The sequence below is a fragment of the Phalacrocorax carbo genome, chromosome 2 (assembly GCF_963921805.1).
Source record: "Phalacrocorax carbo chromosome 2, bPhaCar2.1, whole genome shotgun sequence".
Taxonomy (NCBI): Eukaryota; Metazoa; Chordata; class Aves; order Suliformes; family Phalacrocoracidae; genus Phalacrocorax; species Phalacrocorax carbo.
The window spans coordinates 95,342,593-95,365,659 of NC_087514.1; the positions used below are offsets into that span (position 1 = coordinate 95,342,593).

General features: G+C 43.5%; 1 protein-coding gene across 1 annotated transcript in view; it reads left to right on the top strand.

Annotated features, from left to right (window-relative positions):
- BMP6 (bone morphogenetic protein 6) overlaps nt 1-23,067 on the top strand; it is a 94,049-nt gene that overhangs the window by 44,137 nt on the left and 26,845 nt on the right. The window lies entirely within an intron of this gene.

Here is a 23,067-nt window from a genome sequence, read left to right on the forward strand (position 1 = left end):
GGTCATGCTGAAGTTTTCATGTAACAAGAATGACTGTGAATCAATTACTTGATACTTCTTTATGACGAAAGAAAACAAACATGGCATCAGCAGTGGGTTCAGCAGTCTTTGTTTCAAAAAGGAACTTGCAGAACTATTTAAGGCAAAATAGAATCCCAAAGGATCATCAAAGGGCTCAAATGAGAGCATAAAATACTGTACAATGAAAAATGTCACAAAAGTTTCAATGCCTTAGATATGTATGTGAAAAATTTCAGGCTGAGCCTTCCCACACTATGGGAGGTCATCAAATAAAGCAGAGTAAGCTCTGTTTATCTCCAGTCAAAGCGACACATGACTTCATTTGGGTTTTAGTCTCATTACTGCTGAAGTGTGAAGTGTCAGGTTAAAAAGACTACATGGTTTTCACCCATAGGGATTGCTCTGTTTTAATGGGTCAGGTCAGCGCTATGGCTCAAAGCATTGCAAACGATTAATGTTTAATACATTTTAAACTTAAGCCCTTGAGAATACAAAATTAACCCTGTGTAAGGCTGTGATTAGGACTTTTTGATATTCACCCGTTTCAAGGAATACAGTGTGCTGTTACTGCTGGCAACAAAGAGCTAAAACAAAACCAAAAGAACATATTTTTCTCAAATCCTATTGTTCTTCATGGAGCAATCCTGGCTATCCGTGATCTTGCATCCTTAAAGATTGCCAGGATGAATTATGTTACACAGACATGTCAGTCTTGGTCTATGAGAGGAGAGCAAGTGTCCAATCTAGGCCAAGCAAGAAAGTACTGCCTTTTTTTCCCCAAGAGTTTCCCATTTCTGACTTTACCTTCACCGTTCCTCATATTGTATACCAAAACTTTAAAAAAATCAAAATCCCCAAACCACAACCAAACCTCCAAAAACACCTTTTCCAGAAGGGAGGAGATTTCTAGCCCATATTCTTGCAAATTTTGTGGCAAAAATTAGCAGGCAGAATGCCCTCCCAATGTCCATAGGTTAAAAACAGTTGATGAGGTTTTCTGACATACCATGCAATATCTCTGGTGGCTTTTGATGTTGTAACTGTAGTGGTGGATGTCTAAAAAGAGTAACTGAGAAGAAATTGATGTGTTCTTGGATCTTGTCAGCAATGTTACTTTCATGGTGGTTTATCATGCCTTGTTGAATATTAATAATTCAGAAGAGACTGGCTAAGAAACTGCTTAATATACGGCCTTTTTTGGAGTGGCATGAGGACAATTTGTCTTAGTCATAATTTTAAAGGAATGCAATAGTCTCTGCAGTATAAAAGCTAAGAGGAGCAAATTTTTATGGTGGTAACATTATTCATTCAGCCCTTTTTTTTTTTTTTAACCTAGAGTACTGGCACATTTATTTCAGAAAGGCATAGATAATGTCAGCGTTGAGTTCTGTGGCTGTATAAAACAGTGGGATGATAAGTTAAATTAGTGTATATTGATTTGCGGCTTACTTTTTATATGGTTTAGTAAAAGGAGGCACGATGTAATTAAATGTCTTAAGTTTTAAGATTAACGTCCTTCTAGATGTATCATCTCTCGAGGTCCTCTCATGGCTCTTGTTGTTCCTATGTTGTGTGCCAGAGGAAGTGTTCTGATCAGCAAGGCCTAACAGAGGGTTGTTTCTAAAATGGGATTATGAATCTCACAAATCTTTATTTCAGAGACCTTTTCAGTGTCTTGGAGCTGAAGCCAGCGTTCAAAATCTATTACTCTGAACTAAATGCAGCAAATAGCTCAGCTGAGATTCTGGTTTTTAGTTTATTTTTTTTTTAATTGAACATTTGTTCTTAGGAAACAGAAAGGCTAAGAAAGATGTTGATATTTCCCCCTCACTGCCAGCACTAGAGTTGTCTATTTTTATTTACTTCGAGAGACAGGGAGAATTGGACAATTGTCTGAACCACAGTAACCAGCATCATCCGCTTCTCATTATTTCTGATGCTTCCTTAAACTTCTGAAATCTTGAGACTGTAAAGAAAGCAGACAGTCATTTCTTTTGGAAACCACACAGAATCTGGCAAAAATTCTAGCGCTTTCAAACAATGACAGGATATACACTGTCATCTTTGATCCATACATTGAGGAGGGCTTCTCCCCCCACCCATCCCCACCCTTCTCTTTGCAGTTTAACTTGGGCTGTCAGAAGTGGTTTCAGTGCATAACCCTCTTTGCAGACAGAAATAGCTGGGCATCCCCACAAGCCCTAATTTGGCTGGCAGTCCCCAAAGACAGGCTGGTGGTCCTGACGTTTGCATCCCAGCTTATCTTGCTCGGCTGTGTGATGAAGCACATTGTAGGAGATGAGCTGTCCTGAGGAGAAATGGAAGAGCAGCTCTTGAGTTCGGAAAAGAATGCGCAGCGAGGATGTTTTTCTTTGTGGTTGGGTGCAGGCAGAAAAGGATGAAAATGTGGTTTGGAAATCAAATGCAGACAACCGCTGTTCTCCTTGGAGGACTGCACAGAAAGCATGTATGTTCAGGAGACACTGCTGACCACTGACCACATCCCACTCACCACCCATTAGGGATTTTCAGAATCCATAGGAAAGCAAATGGCAAGAGATTTTGATTTGTAATTTTTTTTTTTTTTTTTTCCTGAGGGGTAGTTTATTGTGAGTGTCTCTTTTAAGCTTTTGCAGCTGGTGAGTTGGGATTATATCTGAACTCGAGGCTTCATCTGGGCTGGGCGGGGGTGGAAATAGTAGGAAAAGGTTCAATAGACAAAGAATGGGGAATTTATGCTGGGCATTTTCAAGCTCTTCCTGGGGATTTAAACTATTTGTAGACCTAAACCTTAGATTCAGCTGCCCTTTACGGAAGGGGGTTTTGTCTTCTCTGTTTTACTCCACCCCCAGCTCTTTGAGTACAGTAGCGTAGAGTTTTGAAAATACTGTACTGAGTAGTCTTAGTATTAAAAGGCTTTATTTCAAAGCATAGTTGGCTGTGTCTGGGCAGCTGGCTTAACCTTGTTCATCTCCATCACATGCCATATGTAGAAGTGTGTGTCTAACTCGCTGAAAACTTGCATTCAGAGGTTGAGCTCTGCCCTGCTGGGAGCTGGGCCAGCGCTCCCAGCCTGCATCCTGGCACTCACAGCGTGCCACGAGGTTGTACAAAGTTGGAAGAGCGCAAGCACCTGCCAATCACCCTGAGCTTGCCTGAGCACTGGTGCGGCTGGTCAAACTTCTGGAAATGGGCTCTTCCATCAGTCCTCTCATTAGCCTTGCCCACATGTAAGAGAAGCCAAAATTCCTGTTTTTAGTCCCAGAAGCTTTTCACAGCTCCACTGATTTTGTTTGGTGTGCTTTACAACTGGCTTTGTATATAATGAGAAAAACCTTCTCCCCTTGGCAAACTACTCAAAGCTAAATCTAACATGCCGAAGTTCATGCGTCCAAAACTCTCTTCCCCTTGATGAACCTCCGTGCTTGGTAAGAAAAAGCCGGGACCTTGCCACCACTCTCCTGGTGCTGCAGGTGAATGCGCTGGAGGTCACTAGCAAACCAGTAGCTTGTTCCCCTCTGAGTTTTCAGGGTGCTAGGGGGAGAGAGAGGCACACATAATCTCTCAGTGTCTCACCAGTGGTCTCTGACAATGCAGTATACAAATGACCTGATGCATGTAACAAGAAGGAAGATTTAACTTTACGTAAATTTAATTTTTAAATAATTGTCTTATTTGAAGAGGTAAGAGAAGTGGATGGTGTATATCTGCCATGGAGACACTTCTTGCTTCCTGATGGAGGCAAGTGTCTATTGCCTGGAGTTAGTATAGCAGTCTTTTTGTGTCAGCTGGATATAAAGCCATGTCCATCCCTAGGTGGTGTGGAGGATCTAAGAGCTTTATGATGTGGATGCAAACTCAACATGCAAGAAAATAGTGAATTTGAACGTCTGTGTAGACATACCTATTACCAGTCTCTCATCACCAAAATTATCATAAGCGTTTATACCCCATCCTGCTACTGTTGGTTTAGTGAGTGCGTGTGTGAGAGCGGGGGATAGTACACTTAGAAAGAAGCAACTGAGTTGGAAGGTGCAAGAACCACATGCAAAAAGGTCCACTGAGATAAGAATTTACAGGCAAGTGCATGAATGTCTGCTTACGCAGGCAAACGTGGCCATGAGTCCTGTCCCAAAAGAAGGCAAGGCAAGGATTTTCTCTGAAGTGTAGAAGGTGCCTTAGTTGTGCTTTGGCAGTTCATCTCAGTGGGGATGGTACCGGTGGTGCTTGCAAGGGACCTACAAGTACTCAGGGCGTTTCCCACAATGGAATCAAACCTAATTCCGGTTCATCTGTGCCCAGGAGCAGTGGGGAGAGCTCTAACTCCAGGCAGGTTGTGTCGGGGAAGGCAGTCACTTACGTACACAGCGTTTGCCATTTTGAACTGTGGCAAAGATGCAGCCAGGTGGGCAGGAGAAGAAAGAGAAGAGCTCAGTTCATCTGTGGTTATACTATTGCATACGGTGATCGAATGAGAGGGATGGTTTCACTGCTTTATTAATGCACCTACACTGATACTTGATGATACCATCTGTTCCTGGTTATAAAACACCGTTACCTCTACAGTAAAAACTGGGACACGGTCTGCAACCACATTTTTTACACTGTTACATTTGTAACCTAGATAGAAGCGTAGCAAGTGCATGCATGCACACCGGAATGATCAGGGTGGAGAGGAGATTTTTTATTTTTTTAGAGGTTAAATAGATGTTGAGCTAAATAGAGGATGCAGTATTTGATCATGAGATGTGATTTTTATTTTCTAGTCTTTCTGAATGTCTGCTCCTATACCTTGTGATGCGAATGCTATTTCCTGCAAGTGCAAAATTTTGTTACAGTTTTCTGCTATCTATAGGAGTGCAAAATGAGCTCTAAATAAATGGAAACTTTCTAGTACCGACATAGACCAAAAAGCAGATGTCAGTCTTTAGTTGGTGGAGGTGAACAGCCAAATAAAGTTCAGCCAATTTTATTGGGAAATGAGGAAAATCAAGTAGAATATTTTCCAGCATTAAATTGCCTTGCTTGTCCAGCATGCTACTGGTATTAAAAATATAGATTTGTTACAGATGCCAGCAAAATATTTCATCTTGTAGAGGGAGAAGCATTGTGAGGGAAGCTGCCAAATAATTTACATTCTAGTTTCCCAAGGTCTTTCCAAGGTATTTCTTTAAAAAACCAAAGGCAAATAGACTTCTGTTTGTTTTTATGTCAGAAGCAAATACCTGCAATTGGTCAAATAACTTGGAGAGAGGTTGCTTTGTGGAAAGGGGCTTTCACGAGACTCTCAACAATGAGTTGAGAGTGGAAAGGGGTTTTCATGAGACTCTTAACCTACCTATTGTGGTTTGTGAAAGGTGTGGCTATTACATCAGTTAATAAAATAACTTGTCTTACAGAGCTTCTAGTTGAGGGACACTGTTTTGATGGCAGTACTTCAAATAACTGACAAGTGTCAGCTTTGGGCATTGGTATGATTTTGGTTGAGACTTCTTGCCCAAGCAGAGGTGTGTGCAAGGCCTTCTGATAGCTGTTTCAGCACTGCTTAGCTCTTTGTGGATTTGCTGAAAAGGTGTAAATGTACTTCTGGATTCTACCTGATAAAGCAGCAGCCTCTGGTGAAACCAGACCATTTTTCCCTGAGCTCATTCTCTTTGCCTGCTCTGACCCCTCTAACGGGCGGTTTCACGCAACATGATGGAAGCGCTGCCATCCGCCCCATTGTCACCCAGAGTCTGTGTAAATCTGTGCTTAAATCACTGGAGAAACCCCACCTATGTCTCTGGAAAGGACTTCTTTTGAGCGTATCCATAAGCGGAAACACATATGGTGCTCTGTGCACCTCCCCATAGAGGACTAACCTGTCTTAGCGGTGGTGATGGTATTTCTACCTGTTGTGATATCAGTGCCTTGAAAGTCCAGTGGTACCACCATATAGCCCAATGCTCTTAAACTTTTTGGACAAGGGATTTGTGCTGTTTTGGAGGAACTGTCCCCCACAGCGCTCTGCTCCTCCGCTGACCTGCTCTCCCTGTGGGGATGGGACTCTTGTCAGTGGAGATGGCAGCCCAAGGGAGCACCCAGCACTGCACCTGGGGTCACAGATGGGATTGGAAGGGCATTTTAGGACTAAATTTTGTTTTCCACTAAAAAATAGCTTTGTTAGAAACAGAAGTATTTTTTAGGAACAAGGTGATTTCGTTAAAAAAAAAAATAAATCAGTTAACTTCAGAATAAATTGAGATGAAATTAGGCCATTTGTACGTTTTCATCTAGTGACTTCTGTTTTCTTGCAAGTTTGAACTTTTATGTACTGTTAGCATGAAACTTCTTGCTTCAGTGAAACATAATTTCAGCATTTTTGTTTCACTAGTTTAACTTTGTGGTATTTGGGTTCCAGTCTGATGTTAAATAGCATCCACTCGGAAGTGTTGGTGTTTCGGAAGTGGACGCTCCATTTCTTGCCCTATCATAATCCTGGGCTTTTTAAGATCACTAGGTGTGTTCCTGTGACCTTCAGCTTTTAATGCGAAGGCAGAGCTGCTGAAAATGATTGAGATGCTGTGAAAACCAGGGTGAACCAGTTGCCTCAATGAATTATGAATGCTAGGCCTTCTTGCCCTGGTTAATTCTCCAAAATAGAAGGCGGATGGGAATTGCAGCAGATCAGCAGTTTTGCAAACTTTGAGCATTTAAGTATCAAATATCTGAAAATCTTATTAACGCTATTAGAGAGGCGTTTAGCTTCTTAAGAAAGGCATTGCTGAGTCTCATTTACAGTTACCTGTTAGACATATAAGCCATGATGGTTTCCGTAAAGTTTATAAAGAATGTCTAATAGGAGTAAAAGTAAGAAATTTTTACTGCTTATTCAGTAATATTCCTTATTGAAGATCTGTTTTCTAGTAATGTGGAAATCAATCTAGACCATAACTTTCCTAGCCAAGGTGTCTGTCTTGGAAGGGAATTTGAGAGGCAGTTTCTTGCCATTGCTTAATGTTGGTAAGTTTGACCTTGTCACGTGTATCTCCTTGGTCAAGGAATACAGTGTGGGGAAAGGAGGAGTATTTGTTGTGTATGCAATATGATACTTATCTGTCCCGGAGACTTCCAGTTCAGCCCGTATTGGTTATTTAAGAACGTGCACCCTTTCAAGAACATGCCAGTTTTAAGAAGAAAACTCACCCACATCAGGAAATACAACATTAAAGCTGTGTGTACAAGGAATACAAGTCTGTGAGGAAGAACATAGCGAAAATACACCCCACAGCCTTACCTGAGCTGTACAGAAACGCAACTTTTGCCTCTTCTCTTGTTCTGCTTATAGGACACCACCAATGTGAAGCACAGAACGTTAGCCTGAGAGTTGGCTATTTGTGTGAATTAGCAGAGAGTAAATTTTAAGGCATTTCACTGCATTAATTTTTCTCAGTTTTGCATCCATTTACCTGTTTTGCTTCTGTTTTTATAGGACTCCCGAGGTCCTGCCGTAATGTGGGTAAAGTTGCTCACACAGAGGCAATCTATAGAGATATCTTATATTACAATAGCAAAACTGGTTTTTATTTGAACTGAATCAACTTATCAATTGATTCCACCCTTATATATGTATTAAGTTGGAAAGTCTATCAGTGCACATTTTGCTGTAGCAACGTAGCCAAAATAAAAGGCCTTAAAAAGTCCTTCTAAACTTGTATTTATTTATGGATAGACTAGCTCATGAACTTTGTCTTTTCTCTGTCCCATCAATGTGGAAAGCAATATGACTTTTAAATGGATTTTAACAGGGAGGAGGGGGCAAAATCCTGCTTTCTTCTGGAGCTCCCTTGCAAACTTAACTGTAAAGCTGCCGCAAATCAAATACTAGAAGAGGGAGTAAGAAGAGACTCTTCCTTCACCCTGTTCCTTTTCACTTTATCCAGAAGGGTGTCAGAGTGGGCTTTCCAAGACACTGAGACTGGAGTATCATTTGCATGGTCTGGTCCTGCTATGGACTGAAAGTGGTGGTGACAGCCCAAAGGGCATTGCTGGGAGCTGGGACTTGCCGTAGGGGCTTGGAAGCTTAGAACTGAACAAGGGAAACAAAAAGAAGGTTGCTTAATTTGCAGAGTATTCAAGTCATCCAGTTGCCAATGGGAAGGTCGTTTTCTTGGAAGGTGCTGAGCAGCAGCAGCAGCCGGTGTGCTGAGATGGTTGCCCTCTTGAAGGCAATTAGGGGCAGGGGAGGGGAGCCCCCAGGCCATAATTCTGATTTGGGTGCCTCTTAAATGTTTCCTTCACACTTTCTTCTGTGTGCAGAGGACAGTTGACCTTTTTTGTGTGTTTGTTTGTGTGGGTTTTTTTTAACTAAGTAGTCACAGTGTTTCAGATACCTGTCTAAAGACGTTGATGTTTAGACCTGGTAATCCCACAGTACCCAAAGAGGGTTTATTTGTGATGCACTGAGCCAAATTAAATACATGACTCTGGTAAATCACAGGCAGTAATAACCTTATCTCAGATTGGTTAGACTGTCAGTTATCAGGCCACTGCCCATGCCCAGTGCCTTTTTGGGTGAGATGCAACTCAGGTAGGCCCTATGGCAAACGATGCATTGGATGCAGGGTAGCTAGCTCGGCTGCTGTTGCTGCATCGGTGCTGCTCTTGCCACCATGAACAGCTGTGAAGAAGCAGCAGAAAGGCAATGGTAGATTTTTCCTAAAATTGTGTCAGAAATATGAGGTTAAAGGATGTACTCAAGGAGATTTGTATCAGCTTTGCTGTTGTTCAGTATCAGCTTTTTTTGTATTTATAATAAAAGCTAGTCTTTGAACAGAAATATTTCTTCTAAATAAATACTAAAAATACCTTATTGTGGGTTTTTTGTTTTCCCTAATGGAAGAAAACCCACCAAAATCCAAAATATTAAGAGTATAATTATGAGAAAAACATTTCTAATGGAAATACTTATTAGAAAATACATCCCCTTATCTTAGGGGCCTTATCTCAGTGCCTACAGCAGGAGCCGAGAGTTCTGTTTCACCCAGACTCTTTCTGGCTCTGCTGAATGCAGAGTTGCTCAAGCTTTTGATTTTTTCCACATGGTAAAGGCAGAAACTTTGTCTTTGTCCCATAGAAAAGGTTTTCTAATGCTGGATGGAAAGATCTTCTAACACTTTGCATGGATGCTATCCCCAATAAGATAAACCTCTATCTGAAATATTTTCCAGCTCGGATTTTCCTTTGATGGAAAGATACCGAGTGATTCTTTCCATGCATTTGGGTAACAGGGTGAGAAATAATGTTGCTAGAAGCTCTTTGGGATCTTGAAATACAAAGGCGTTACTATTCAGGTTGGGGTTTTTTTAATGTCTTTGGATGAAAAGCGTGGGTCAGAAAGAGCCTGCAAGGTTATATACATCAACACTTCGCCGAGACATCAAGCATGTGGAATTCTGTATTGCCGTGATTATGCTTTAAAGAATGCCCGAAAGAATTCTCTTTGGCTACCCAAACAAGTGCACGTACGTCAGGTAGTCACAGGTCTTCAGAAAACAAACAAAAAAGTCCACGAAAAACCCTTCTGGAGTTGGCCTATTTCCTGCAATTTTCTAACTAGCATGAAGTAGCCAAAATCTGTGGTCTAGACTGGTTTGTTCTGCAGATATTTTTTTTTCTTGGGGATTTACAAACCACAGAGAGTTGGAATGGATCAGAATAAATATTTGCTCATGCACCTACTGATTAGTGCTTTCAAAGTCCCCAGTCCTGTTACAACACACATGTGAGCATTAGCATTCAGGTAGGTTAGGTAAATACAAGGGGTTTCCTCTCTACCCATTCCCCCCCACACACACCCCAATTGCGGTTTAATGGAGACAACACTTTAAATATGGTGTGGGGCTTTTTGGTATCCTGCAGTGTTTTCTGCCTGGCAATTCTCTGAGAGACTGTTATCGTACAGTCGCATTTTGTACAAAGCGCATTTTTTAGAATCCTTTTTATCCCCCTCCCTTAATATCAAGCATATTATTACTCATCTTGGAGCGCTTCATCACTGCTGTTTCTGACTTGGAGATCTATCCAAGTATGATAGCAGCTGCAGCTAATAACATCAATTATACAACATTTAGGTTCCTGTTCTCCTCTTTCGACCCGAGAAAGTCCTTTACTGGGACATGCGATATAATTAATTGCCTTTTTCTGCATGCAAACATAATAATAAAGCTTTAGCCTTGCTGTCTCTACATGAGAATGGCAGTAAAAACATTCACTCACACGAGGCACAAACCCACTTGTTAGGGTGGTTTAGTGTGTAGGGGTAAAAATGATTTAGTAAATGTGTGGTAAAATGGGTTTTGCTTGTCAGATCTCCCTACTGTCTATATGTTTGTAAAGAGAGTGCATTGAGGTGCTAGCCTGATCCAAACTTTCTAATGGTTGATGGTTTTCTTATTAAAAACACAAAGGCAAGACGACTAGGTATGGCAGCTATCTCCCTGGTGTCTTGCTAACACTGTCAGATCTATAGCATTACCATCCTGCAGTAACTTCAAAAAAAAAAAAAGATTTTAAAAGACTTAAAAAAAAAAAAAGGCAAATTTTTTCTGTAACCAATGTGCTCTCCACTGAGTCATAAACTGAAATCTGTGTCTGGGTAATTCAGCTGTTGACAACTTTAAAAACACTTCAGGCATGACAAAAGATAAAAGATGTATTTTAAGACCAAAATTTGAAATTGATTGTGGGTATTTATTTAAATTGATCTTGCTCTATACATTTATCGATACTAAAAGTTGGAAGAGTCTTGATATTTTTCTCCAAGGATGGCATGTGACCAGTCAAAGCAAGAGAGGAGGGCATTACTAAGAGAGAAGGAGCGGAAAAATAAAACTCAGTGATGACAAGGCTGGATTGGGTGGGGCAGAGAAATGCTGGGATAGCCAAACAGCCGAGACATGAATCGCAAAGAGTGAAGATATAGAAGCCACAAATGTCTAAAAATTAATTTGTGGGCAAGCGGCTCTGCTGAGAATTTTAACACCTTCTCTTGTGTTCATTTTAAATTCTCTCTCCATGAACCTGATAATTTAAGGAAAAGGGTCAAGATAAAGTGAAAGCCAGAAATGCCTACAATACCGGGTTGGTTTTTAAACCAGTGAAGTTTATTAATTCCTATTTGTTAACCTGAGGACTTTTGGAGTCAATTTGTGTTCTGTTACTTTAAGACAATATGTATGCAACTTTGATTTTTAAATGCCTGGAGCCTAAGGATTGCTTTGTGTATTTGGTGAAGGTGTGGGGGGGAGACGGGGAAGAAGGGGGGGGGGAAGTAGAACTTGGCAGAGGCTGTCCCTTTTCCTGCTGGATGTTTTTCAGGTGAACTACCCAGCTATGCTACTGTATTAAAGTCAGGCCAACTGTGTGGAACTGAGGATTATTCCACAAATCCTGTTTTAATAGTTCTTTTAATGGTGCCTTTCCTCAAGTCTTACTTTTTCTCTAGGATTTCCCACCCTGACTGGGGCTTTCCCATCTTTCCCAAAGCATTGCATCTCCCTGGCTTTTGACCTGGCCGGGCATCATGCTTCGTGGCTGGGAAGAGGAGCTGTGTCCCCCGCGGGCCCAGCGTGGGGCTGCAGCCGCCGATGGCTTTATCAGATGGACAGAGATATTCCAAGTATGCTTCTGGTCACTGGGGGATATGGGAATATAAAGAATAATGAAAAAGGAAGGCTTAGAGAAAAGCTATTAGGCAAACCAGGGCTTTTTGTCAAATTTTTTTTCTTATTTTAATTTTTTTTTTAAAGGGTGAAATTCTTTACCCCTGTGCAGATCGTTAAAGCTGTGTGATGTCATTTTCTTTCCTTTTGAAAGCCGTGTTTTGAGAAGCTGAAAGGCTGCAGGTTGAGTAAAACTATTAATGACCATTTTGTGACCTCTGCTCCAACCGCCCACAGCGGCTGCAAATTTTTAAATGTCTGATGGCTGCTTGGCTCTCCGCAGCATCGTTATATTGGTCAACAGCAGATGAGATTTCAGAGGTGAAAAAGTCACCTCCCAAACTGCACCCTGCTGGCATGGGTGCTGTGGATTAAAAAATGGATTTTGGTGGTTTGGTAGGGCAAGAGACCTCTGTTTTTATGACCAAGGCACGCTAGGAGCTCTCTCTGGTTGATTCCAGCTGCATCCCTCCTGTGGGTTGCATGGAGGGTGAATGCCCAGAGCTCATCTTGTCTAAACCAAGGTCCATGTGATACCGGGTTTATACCATGGTGCTTGCTAGGAGAAGGCGCTGGAGACATATCGGGTAGGCTTGACCCCTTTGCTTTTCCACAGATGTCTGCTCCTGGTGGGTGCAAGAGAGGCAGCAGGGACCCTCGGTTGGAGCAGGCATAGCTGGTCCCACGTAACGTCATTCTCATGGAGGAGTGTGAACTTGGGGCTGTGCAGGACATGGAGCGAGACCATGACCTGCCTCGAGGAGGAAGTGTCCGTGGTGGGGACAAAACATGACATAGGGCAAGTGTGCAGAAAGCACTTTGCAAGATGTTATTGCCTCGGAAAGGGGGACAGTTACCTCACATTGCTGTAATTGCTGCTGGGATTTCTGTCTCTGGTTAAGTTTTCTTCAGTTTTTGTGGTCACGGCTCTTGAGCGCTTCCCAGACGTTTTAGGCTTGTGGAGTGAGCCCTAAGAAGCTTCACAGCCTGTCTGCCTTGGCTGGAGAAGGCTGTGGAAGTGGTCAGCCTTTCCTTTTCCTTCTTCTTTCCTCATCCTTCACTCTCCTTCCCAGCCCTTTAATTTGGCCCTATGAGAAAAGCATGCTCAGGGAGCAGGGTTATGCACACCCTGCAGGCAGTCAGGCTCCTCATTACCCCTGGGGGACGGAGGCCCTGTCTGCCTTTGCAGGTGACTTGGGAGAGTTGGAGGAGATCAGGGCAGCCGGTGCTGGGGCTTCCTCACATCTCCATTACAGAGGGTTTGCTTTGCCTTGGATCTCCTCTGGTCCTCAGGACCAAACGTGACACCATGCAGGTGTTGGTCAGAGCTTTCTGAAAGAAGAGTTTCTGACAGACCCTGCTGCTGGGACTGCAGACCCTGCAGGGGCTCCTCCAGTGGGTGCCATGCTGCCCATTGTGTGGTGGTGGCACGCGCCTGCCGGGGGCTGAGCCACCATCACCCCTGCAAGGCCTCATCATGTCTCTCCTGAGCCCTCAGGGAGCCCAGCAGGATGGCCAGGGCAGAAGGACAGGGAGAAAAGAGTGATAAATCAAGAAGGGCGGCAAGAGAAATAGCAGGTTTAGCAAGGGGTGCTCTGGTGTTTCGGCATAGCTCAATGTCTTCCAAGCCTCTGGCTCTTCCAGTTGGCACAGGGTTTTGTCCTGGTGCCATGGTGGTGCCCCACTCCAGCAGTGGTTGGGAGCCTCCCGTCCTGGTAATGTGTTGGAGCCACTTCCTCCAGATCAGTGTGTGGAGACAGCACATGGTAAGCGAAGGCAGCAAGGAGGGGGTTCACTTCCAAACCACGCTGCTCCTTAGACAAATATACATGACCAGGAATCTTTAAAATATTTCATGTTTCTTCAAACACTTTACCATTCACTCTGCTCATTCTTCAGAGCTGTGGTGTCTTCTCACCTTGACTGTCCTACAGAGCGTTTGCTCTGTAGTCGCATTGAACGTTGGGAACTTGTGGCATCTCCAGACCATGATTTTACTCTTTTTATCCCTGCCATCAGGAACACCAAGTCTGATGTCCTTCATGCTCCCTCACATCTCCCTTTGCAGTTCCCCAACAGGCAGTTCCCCAAAGCCTGTGCTCTTCGGTGGTCCTTTGGCTGGCTGCTGCTTGGTGCAGTCGTTTAAAATTGGAGTGCTGTGTAAAAATACTAAACACTAAATATTAAGTGTCGCAACAGTGTTACACAGTGTCCACTGGAGTCACAAATCATGTCAGCGATGCTGCCATGACAGTGTGGTGGTGTAGGCTTGGGAACAGCACGACAAGCGCTGAAGTGGGGCTGATCTTTTCTGTGTATCAGTGTCTCGAGCACTGATTTAAATCTTTTCAGAAAGTTATACAACCTTAAGGACGCTGGGCAGTATTTTTACAGGGAATGATTGCATTGTGTTCAGGAGATAGCTTTCTCAGCTCAGCTGTTAAATGAAAAGCTGAAACCTGCTTGTGATGCTGAGTGCTCAACAAAATGAAAGCATAGAGCTTCACTTGCAAACATTTTCACATTGCCTGCTTTCCCACTTGCTGCTGGTTGATCACAGTCTTACCGATAAACATCTAAACCTCTCCTGTGAAAAAAAGGCAGAGAGGGAAATGCCCATGAGTTTTTAAAAAATTCCCACTTTGCATAACCTTGGTTTTGAAACTTAGCTCAAATGCACAAGTGAATTGGTTTGGACTGCCTTAAATTCCTCCGGAAGGGTGGATAATTTTGAGAGACGAAGTAAGATAAGCGAGGCAACTGCTACACCATTAAAAAAAATCCCGAAAACGTTTCCAGACCCAGTTGGTGCTCCTGGGGCAGCTGCGCGCTTCCAGGGAGCTGCATGCCGGTGGCCATGCCAGCAGGAAATGCGGCGTGACCTGTGGCGAGCCTGGAGGGTGGGAAACGCCGCGAACAGAAGATTTCCACGGGTGGCTCTAAGTGTCCTGGGCAGTTACTGTGAGGGCATGGATGCAGGAGCAAACGAGCAGTAGGAGCGTCCCCTTCCCCCTATCTGTGTAGCTGCTCAGCGCTTCCTATTTTGCGTCCTTGCCGCCTGGCTGACAGCATCGCCTTCTTCCCCCAACACTGGGTCTGCGTGCATGAAACCTGGCTGTGAAGTAGAAATGGTTTTTGGAAAGCATAATATTATTTTAATCGTAAATTATTTGGAAACTCAATACAGAAAGAGCTTCAGATCACTTCTTCCAGAGGGGTGTTTTTGTAGTCAGGGTCTTTATCAACTTCTCAGTGGGAACTGCATTAATATTGCCACAAAAATGCAAACAGTAGTGCCTTTGATAAAGCATTTTGGCATCTCTTAAGCAGAAAGATGTTTTGTTTTCCTAAGACACAGCACTGTGTTCAGTGCAGGGACCTGCCTTATGTGCCAGCATATGGAAAGAAAATACCACTTTTGTTAACAGTTGTGTTCGGAAGCCGTGGGGAGGGGACATGGGAGGCGGCTGCCTTTGCAGTTGCAAAGCGATCTCTGTTATTGCCAGGGGGACAGTACAGGAAGCCCAGAAGTGCTGGTGGTGGAGATGCCAGTGGCCTGCAGTCAGCCTCGTGGGCCTAGCTCCCCTGAGAGTGTTCTGCCAAGGGCTCTCCTCCACCTCGCCTTCGCTCTTCCCATCACGTGCTGGAGAGAGGCTGGTCCCTGCTGCCGCCTGCCTCCCAGTGTAGAGTGGAAAAGCCTTATTGGCTGTACAGTAGGCATCTTTGTGGATACTGTGAAAATGCCTTTTAGTACTTGCTGATGTCCCATGAGTATTATATATTTGGTTAGTGCATTATTTTGATTTTTAGACTGCCTTTGGTTCAAGAATCCTGAAAGGAAGCTGTTGTGCAACTGTTTTAATCTGATTTTACAAGCCGATTCCAGCTTGATTCCCAGCACAAAGAAACAAAGAAGAGCCCAGTAGTATTTTTTGTCCAAAAGTAAAAAGCCCTCATCCTTTGAAGATCTTCTGTAGAGTGTTATGTTTAGAGAGTGATTTGTTATTGTTTAAATTTAATCTCCATAATTACATTGGGGTTGGATTAATGATGGGTTATTTTTCTGAGTCATTCTGTTCTGGCACTCAAGTCTATTGAGCATAAAGCCAGGTCTTCATTGGATGTAAACTGGCATTGTTCCACTGAAGTCAGTGGAATAAATCCACTTTATATTGTGGTGGCCCAGATGGGATATTATAGCTGTTTCGAAGAAAGCACCCTTTTGGAGTTTGTTGGCCTTGAATCTTCTTCTTATTTTTAAGCTGTCTAGGCATTAACTTCCAGTTGCGTTATATTTATGGTAGCACAGCTAACTGTTGTCTTCAGACCGCCTCAGCTGGACCCAGAGGGATCAACAAAAGGTGCAATGCCAGATTCAACCATAAGTATCTCTATTTTTTCCTGTTTAAAAAATGTTTTTTATCACCAAGAGTGCAAGCAGGAAAAGTTAATTTTGTCTGTACATTGATGTCTGGTGAGCTTTTACACGCTCTTATCTGTGAGAACAAACCTTGATCTGTTCGTACTGCAAATCTGGGGGAGATTCCTGGGAGGCAGAGGGACTGCTGCTTTTTTAAAATCAGGTAGTTTTGCTTTTCAGAGGGAGCAAGGAGGGAGGGAGGGGCCTGGGGAGAAGTGGCGCGTTCGAGAGCGGCAGCAGGGGCAGTAGGGAATGTGCTCGATGTAGGGGATGGATCTGTCACCACGATTGGGGTGACAGAAAGAAGCAATCTATTTTTAGAGACTCTGAGGGGCTGTGTAGAGTTGCTGCGACTGTGGAAGGTATTTGAAGTCGCTAGGCTGAGAGCAAGGTGAGAAGAAAGGCTCTCACCCACTGTTGCGCATGTTGGGCAGGGGATGATTTGCTTTCAGACCTTTTATTTTAATGTCTCATCTGAGTTTCTTTTGCTTTAAAGTATTTTCTTGCTCAGTGTTTGTGAGGTGGCATGCTAGTAAAACTTAGTTTGGAGAATGGGAAGGTTTTGCTTTCTTTTGGGTCCTTACTGTAAAGCCAAAGCGGTCAGTCCTATCTCTAAGCGGTAGTGGATTTAGGGTGTCACTGCAGTGGGTTAGACCACATGTCTCTTCAGCCTGATATCCAGCTGACAGTGACATATGCTATACGTAAGTGTGAAAATTAGACAGCAGCGGTCCTTTTCTTGATGCATCCTCGCTACTTCCAGGAGCCATCTGTTTTTGCTGCTGGCCTGCCGTTCGACCCGTGGGTCCACTCAGTACAACTTAACTTCTGTTTCCTTGTTAACCAGCAGAAAGCAGGTGTGAAGCCTTTTAGTCTCCCATTCTTCCTGTTTTAATACATTGAATTGGTACTTTGTACTCTTTGGGTTGTACTCTTTGCTCTTTTTTACACAGTATTTAGAAAATACTGTTGTTCTAGTAATAAAGGTCAGCTTTAATCTTTAACACTGCTTCTACAGTTATGATCGTCTGCCGGTGAGGTGGGAGTGTTTGGGAGATTTGGTGTCTTTTTTTTTTAGATTGACCTAATAGATTTTGAAAATACAGACAAGACTTCAGGCATATCCTTAGTATCTTTTCAGAGTAAAAAGGATGTGCTGGAGATCTCACTCATGTAGATCCCTGTGTCTGGTGGTCTAGATGAGCACTTTTTGTGAAATAGGAGGCAAATTGTAAGGCCTAAATGAAGACTGCATCTTGCACTGAAGGTAGACATCTCTCAGCTTGGATGCATGGAAGACCTGCATGCCTGCAAGCTTGTCTTCTGTCCTTCTCCATTGTGTATCAGTTTGTCTTATAAAAGTACTACTAACTTCTATATTAATCCTGCCCTACACTTTGATTCTTACTGCCTTTTGCTTCTTTTTACAGCAACTGTGGCCAAGGTTGAGGTGGGTTTTTTTTAAGCTTGCATAAATCTTGTCCTGTGCAAACTATTGATAGCTATCATTGAATAAATTCCGGTGGTGCAGCTGTAAGGTTACAGCAGTAGATCAGACATAGATATATATAGTCCTTTTATTAGAGGGAACTGTTGGAGCCGTGGTAATGCTTAAAGTATTTGAGGCCTAATCTACTGTTTCATTGCTCCAGATGTGATAAATGCTGTTGACTTAACGCAGAAATTGGTGACGTAAAATGGAGAAATTGCCTCTGCACTTATTATGTAGCTATGGCAGTGAATGTCCTGTTAACAACTCCAGTTTTCAGGGGCTTTCTCATTTTATTAGGGAGGGGGTCATGTATGAAGGCTGACAAGAAATTAGTAGGAATGGCTTACATTTGTGCTCAGACTGAATTCACGAACACTTGTGCAAAACTCGCTTTGCATAAGCAGGCTGTGAACACTGGTTGCTTTTACAGAAGTGTGGTCACAGTGGTCCTGCAAAACCAAGTCATCGCTAGATCTTGAGGCACAAAAGAGTATTCAGCAGTTTCAGCCTTGCTGGGGACAGGACGGATGCGGCATGTCCCATCCCAAATAATCATATCTATTTGTGACCCTATTCCTTCTCTGCCCCCTCCAAGGAGCCAGGTTGTCATGGAAATTCTAATTATTTATATAGATAATATTAGAAAAAAAAAAAACCACAACAAAAAAAACTTTTGGAGCTCTAGGTTATGAGTGTACTTGTCAGTATTTTTGGCTTTATCTCCTAGAGTATGAGCTGGAGACTTTTGTAAGCCACCATTAAGATTCCTGCCTGAGCATCTGACCTAACACTTGTCTCAACAGCTGAGAACTGGAGAAAAACACCTGATATTGTGACATTTGGTGCTACTGTTCTGAGTGAAAATTGTGTTTACTCAGGAAAGACTGTTGTCCTGTTATTTCTGTGTACCAGTTACTTTAGATCCAAAAAGAAAAGCTGAAAATTCCTACGCATGAGGTGAGTTTATATCCATGACTGTCATTAGGGTTACATTTCCTTTGGTCCAAGGTGTGTGACACACCCAAAGGGAAGTAGGATGGTATAGTTACCAAAACAGATGCATGGTGTTAATTTCTTAATTAATTTTTTTTAGTGCAGTGCTTTTAAAGTAACAAGTATTGTAAGCAGTATGCTATTTTTAAACCAGGACATTTTGTACTGAAATTGGCTATTGCAACACTGGGTTAGAATTAGAATACACAAAATTCAAAACCACAGTAACCCTAATTTTGCCATTCTTGCCTTTTTAGATGCTCAACAATAGTGTTGTGTTTGTATAGCATTTAAAAATATTTGTTAAGGGGAACATAAAGAGCTACTGGCAGGCTTCTCTGTTAACTGTGCGTGCTCAGCGCTCTGCTCCGAACCGAGCTGTAGTGAACACTCAGGGGTGAGTACTCCCGGTGTCCACAGCTCAGACTCTCTCCTGTGTCGCAAGTGAAGGAGCAGCCGCAGCCCCAGCCAGAATGGGGGCAGAGGCCTGCATGGTGGAGCAGACAGTCCCTTTGGCTCAGAGAGCGTGCACCCATGATGGGCTGAAACTCTGTTGGCCATCTCTTTTCCCAACTCGCCCTGGTGTGTGCATGCCTGGATCTGTAGTCTCGAAGGAGCTGCTCTGGCAAATGAGTATTGTTCTGGATAATACAGTCTTAACCATGAGGATGAATTCTGTAGGGCTATAGTTCTTGTCATGACCCTACAATCCCTGGTTTTGCCTGGCTTGGTCCTGACGTTCCAGCCAGTGCTGGGGAGAGGTTATGGGAGGCCAGCACCACTCAGGGCTGCTCGCTTTCAACCTGCCCCGGCCGCGAGCTGCCTGATTTTTCCCACGAGGGCTTTACAAAGTTAGGACATGCAGGTGTCCATCTGTGGATAGAAATTAGCTTTGGATTTCACATGTCACCGATCAGACTGACCTGAACAAATTCACATGGAAAAAAAAAAAAAAATTGGAAAGCAGCTTGAGAGATGATTTCTCCTTTTTGCTGTTGCCTTGCATTTTGGCATGCACTGTCTGCATTTTGAATGTGAGGTCTTCTGACGCGTTGTAACGCGATGGCAATATAGAGTGGGTAATCCTGGGAACTGGCAGCTTGGATCTTGCCTGTCCGAATTTTACTGTTCTAAAACTTGTCTTCTTTGTTAAAAATGAACAGTTTCCAGGGGGTGAAAAGCCCCCAGGGAAAAACTGTTGGCATTTTATATTTTTAAGCTGTCTTGCTGAATGAAAACAGTTGATTATTAGCTTGATGGGGTGACAATGAGTATATAGAACTTAAATATCTCACCACTCCCATGAAGAAAAAAAAACCCACCCTCCATTGTATCATGGGAAGAGACATAGCCAGAAAAACTTTCCAACTCGTTAAACTTTTATACTTGCTTCATAGAAGCTTAATGTAGGCTTTTTTCCATCTTGTGATGTTGTAGGGATGCAGCTGAGGAGGACACCATCAACTTAAGAGTATTTCTTTCTGAATGTGCCTTTCTTATAACAGAAGAAGCTAAATTACTTAATATAGAGGATTAAAAAAGGTTTCCTTGTTGTGTGTTTCAGGTTGTTTATTCTGCCAGGCCTGATAACGAAATCAGTCAAAATGTTTCCCCTGTAATCAGCTTAGTCAGCTTCTGTGATTGTGTGGGGTATTCAGACAAGGACACGGATAAAGGAAGAAAGTTTTAAAAAACAGGAAAATACTATTGTAAACATATCAGGCAAGTTATAAACTGGGGAAGGGTACTTGGAGTCAAGTGTCATACCTGCAGCTACTTTTGATGCTCTGTGGTAGATGTTTTGATGGGTTTTTCGTCCTCTTGTGGCTTGTGTTTGACTTTTTAGAAGTGGGGTAGGGGAAAATACTGATTTAAAGAACTAGAGTCTGGCTATATCGCTTTTAAACTGAGTATTTTGTAGTGGAGGTAAGTCCGCCACAGCTGACTCGAGGTCAGAAAGGAGCAACAAAAAGTGATGTTTGGGCTTGTTTTGAGCCCCGTGCCGAGTGGGATGGCTCTGCGCTCTCCCTCGCGTGCTTGGAGAGTCCGCGTCGCATCTTGACGTGGGGCCATAGCTGGCAGGAAGCTTTGAATATTCCCTTTGCGGTTTCTCTCTGGTGTAATTTTAGTTTTCCGGCACCCTGATGGGCTTCTGCTGCTCATCCTGGTTGTGTCCTTCCCCTTGCTCTTCCTGGTCCTCCTTTATCATCCTCAGCTGTGAGCCCAGGGGAAAGCTGTCTCGCTGCATCTTGCCCACAGGTCAGCATGGGAGGGGACGTGGGTTTCAGCTGGTTGTTGCACCTGTGAGCAAGGACTTTGCAAGCTCTAAATCGAGAATCGTTGCTTCATATATGTGTCTCTCCAAACCCGTGGATTTAGACATTCCCTCACCATTAATGACATTCTCTCGTCTTGTAGCAGCATGTAAAAAGGCCAAATTGGGCACGTCGTTCTGCTGTAAGCAGCCGAACGTGATTTCTTGGTGGTTGGATGCTTGCGAGCTTCTGAAAATATGTGGCCACTCTGTTTTGGGAAGCGAGTCCTGCAGCGCTTGCATCGGGGTGGGGAGTAACCAGGGAGCTTGGGCCCCTTCTTGGAGGGCGTACACACGAGTCACACCACCTAGTCCAGCATTGCCAGAGTCATTCCCAATTAAAAGCAGGGGTGCGTGCTTCAAAGGGAAGCCCAGTTTGCCAATAACTGATGGCCAGCGAGGTAATTCCCAGATGGCTCTGGAAGTGGGTAGTACCACTGTTTGCCTTGGTGCAATCTCTGTTGGAGATGCTGGGCGTTACCACCTGCTTTCTGGAAGCCACAGGGTCCGGTCACCCGCATTTGTCAGCCATTTGGCATCTAAACTCCTCAGAGAGATGCAATGTGTGACTCCCCAAATTGGCAGCAGTGTCCGACTGTGACAGAGGTTTGTGAGTTTGCCTGGTCACCCCGTGGCAGCTCTTAACACAGCATCTCCGAGTGTGGCGTCCCACAAAATGCTCAGCAGCAGTCATGCGGAGGTGAAAAGATTTCCAGGCGAGCTTCAAAGAGAAGGATGTGACTAACTGTCTTGCAGAGAGCCAGGACGTGGACCCAGCCAGATGAGGCAGCTCACATGAAAGGGCTGCCAAAGGAAAGGGAGAGAACAGAGACGAAACTGTGACTGGAGGATGGGGAGGAACAGGCAGTTGGGAAAGGTAGAGGGGAAAATCTCTGTGGGCTGTTTCCAGTGGCCAGGAGACATATCTGATCTCCAGGGAGGTAACCTGTGGGTAAAGCAATGAACCTCAGGCACATTGGCTGTCATTCCTGGCTGCACCACAAGCCTCTGCTGCCTGCCCTTGGACAAGTCACTGTCCTGGTGACTCAGTATCCCAGCTGTAAAATGGGGATTGCTGCTTACCTCATGGGATATTATGAGGGTAGTCTTGTGGACACCTTTGCATGTATTAAGGGGAGGAGCAACAAAAAGTGAGCACAAAGACGGACATGAAAAGGGATCTGTAGTTCCCTCACTGCCTTTGTTGAATGTAATTGTGTCCTTAATGATAATATAATGGTGACTTATTCATCACTGACATATACTCCTTCAGTTGCACTGGTGGGAACAGTATTTTGGTTTTATTTTTTTTCCCCTCAGGGCTTTAAAGATGTAATTATGTATGTTTATATAATATGTTAATGTTTTAAGCAATTTCTAACAGAAAATTAGAAGAAATAATGAACAATGAATCAAAGTCAGACTAAACCAAGATGTAATCAAGTAATACAAGAGTAGGACTAGTAGTTGTGTTTCCAAAGGGGGCCTCAAACAGAGAAATGCAAATCCTGAGGCCTGAGGAAGGAGGGGTTCTGGTTAGCATCTGTCCTAAACTCTGTAACGATAGCGTACTTGAGGAGGGCTAAGGTGAGAAACCAAAGGGGGTCACTCCTTCTCGGCTCTCTCATTCTCAAATACGCTCCTGCAAAAGGAAGGGGAGCTCTGGTTGACTTTAACCCTTGAAATTAATGTCATGTTAATCTTATTCTGCTCACAAGGCAGTCTGATGGCTAATGCACAAACCTGGGAGCCAGAAAACAGCAGGTTTGGGGACAGTTAGGGAGTTGTTTGACCTGGTGCTAACACTTACTTCTGTCTGTGCCTTTATGTGCTAAAGCAATATGGAGCTAATTGTCTCCTCCGTTGGAAGAGGGGTGCGAGGCTTATGGAAATGCTGTGGAGAACATGGAGATCCACAGGTGGAAAATGCAGTCACAACTTCAGAGTTTCGCACAGGAGCAAAATGCACGGTCATATTTCACCTGTCAAAGCTGGCTTTTCTGTAAAAAATAGGAAATCTCAAAGGCATTGGCTAGAGAAGGTGAACATTCATCTTTTCTGAGTACTGTTTTTGAAAGGCTTTAGCTGCATAAGCTTTCCTGGCACTTGCCAAGGCTATCCTTGG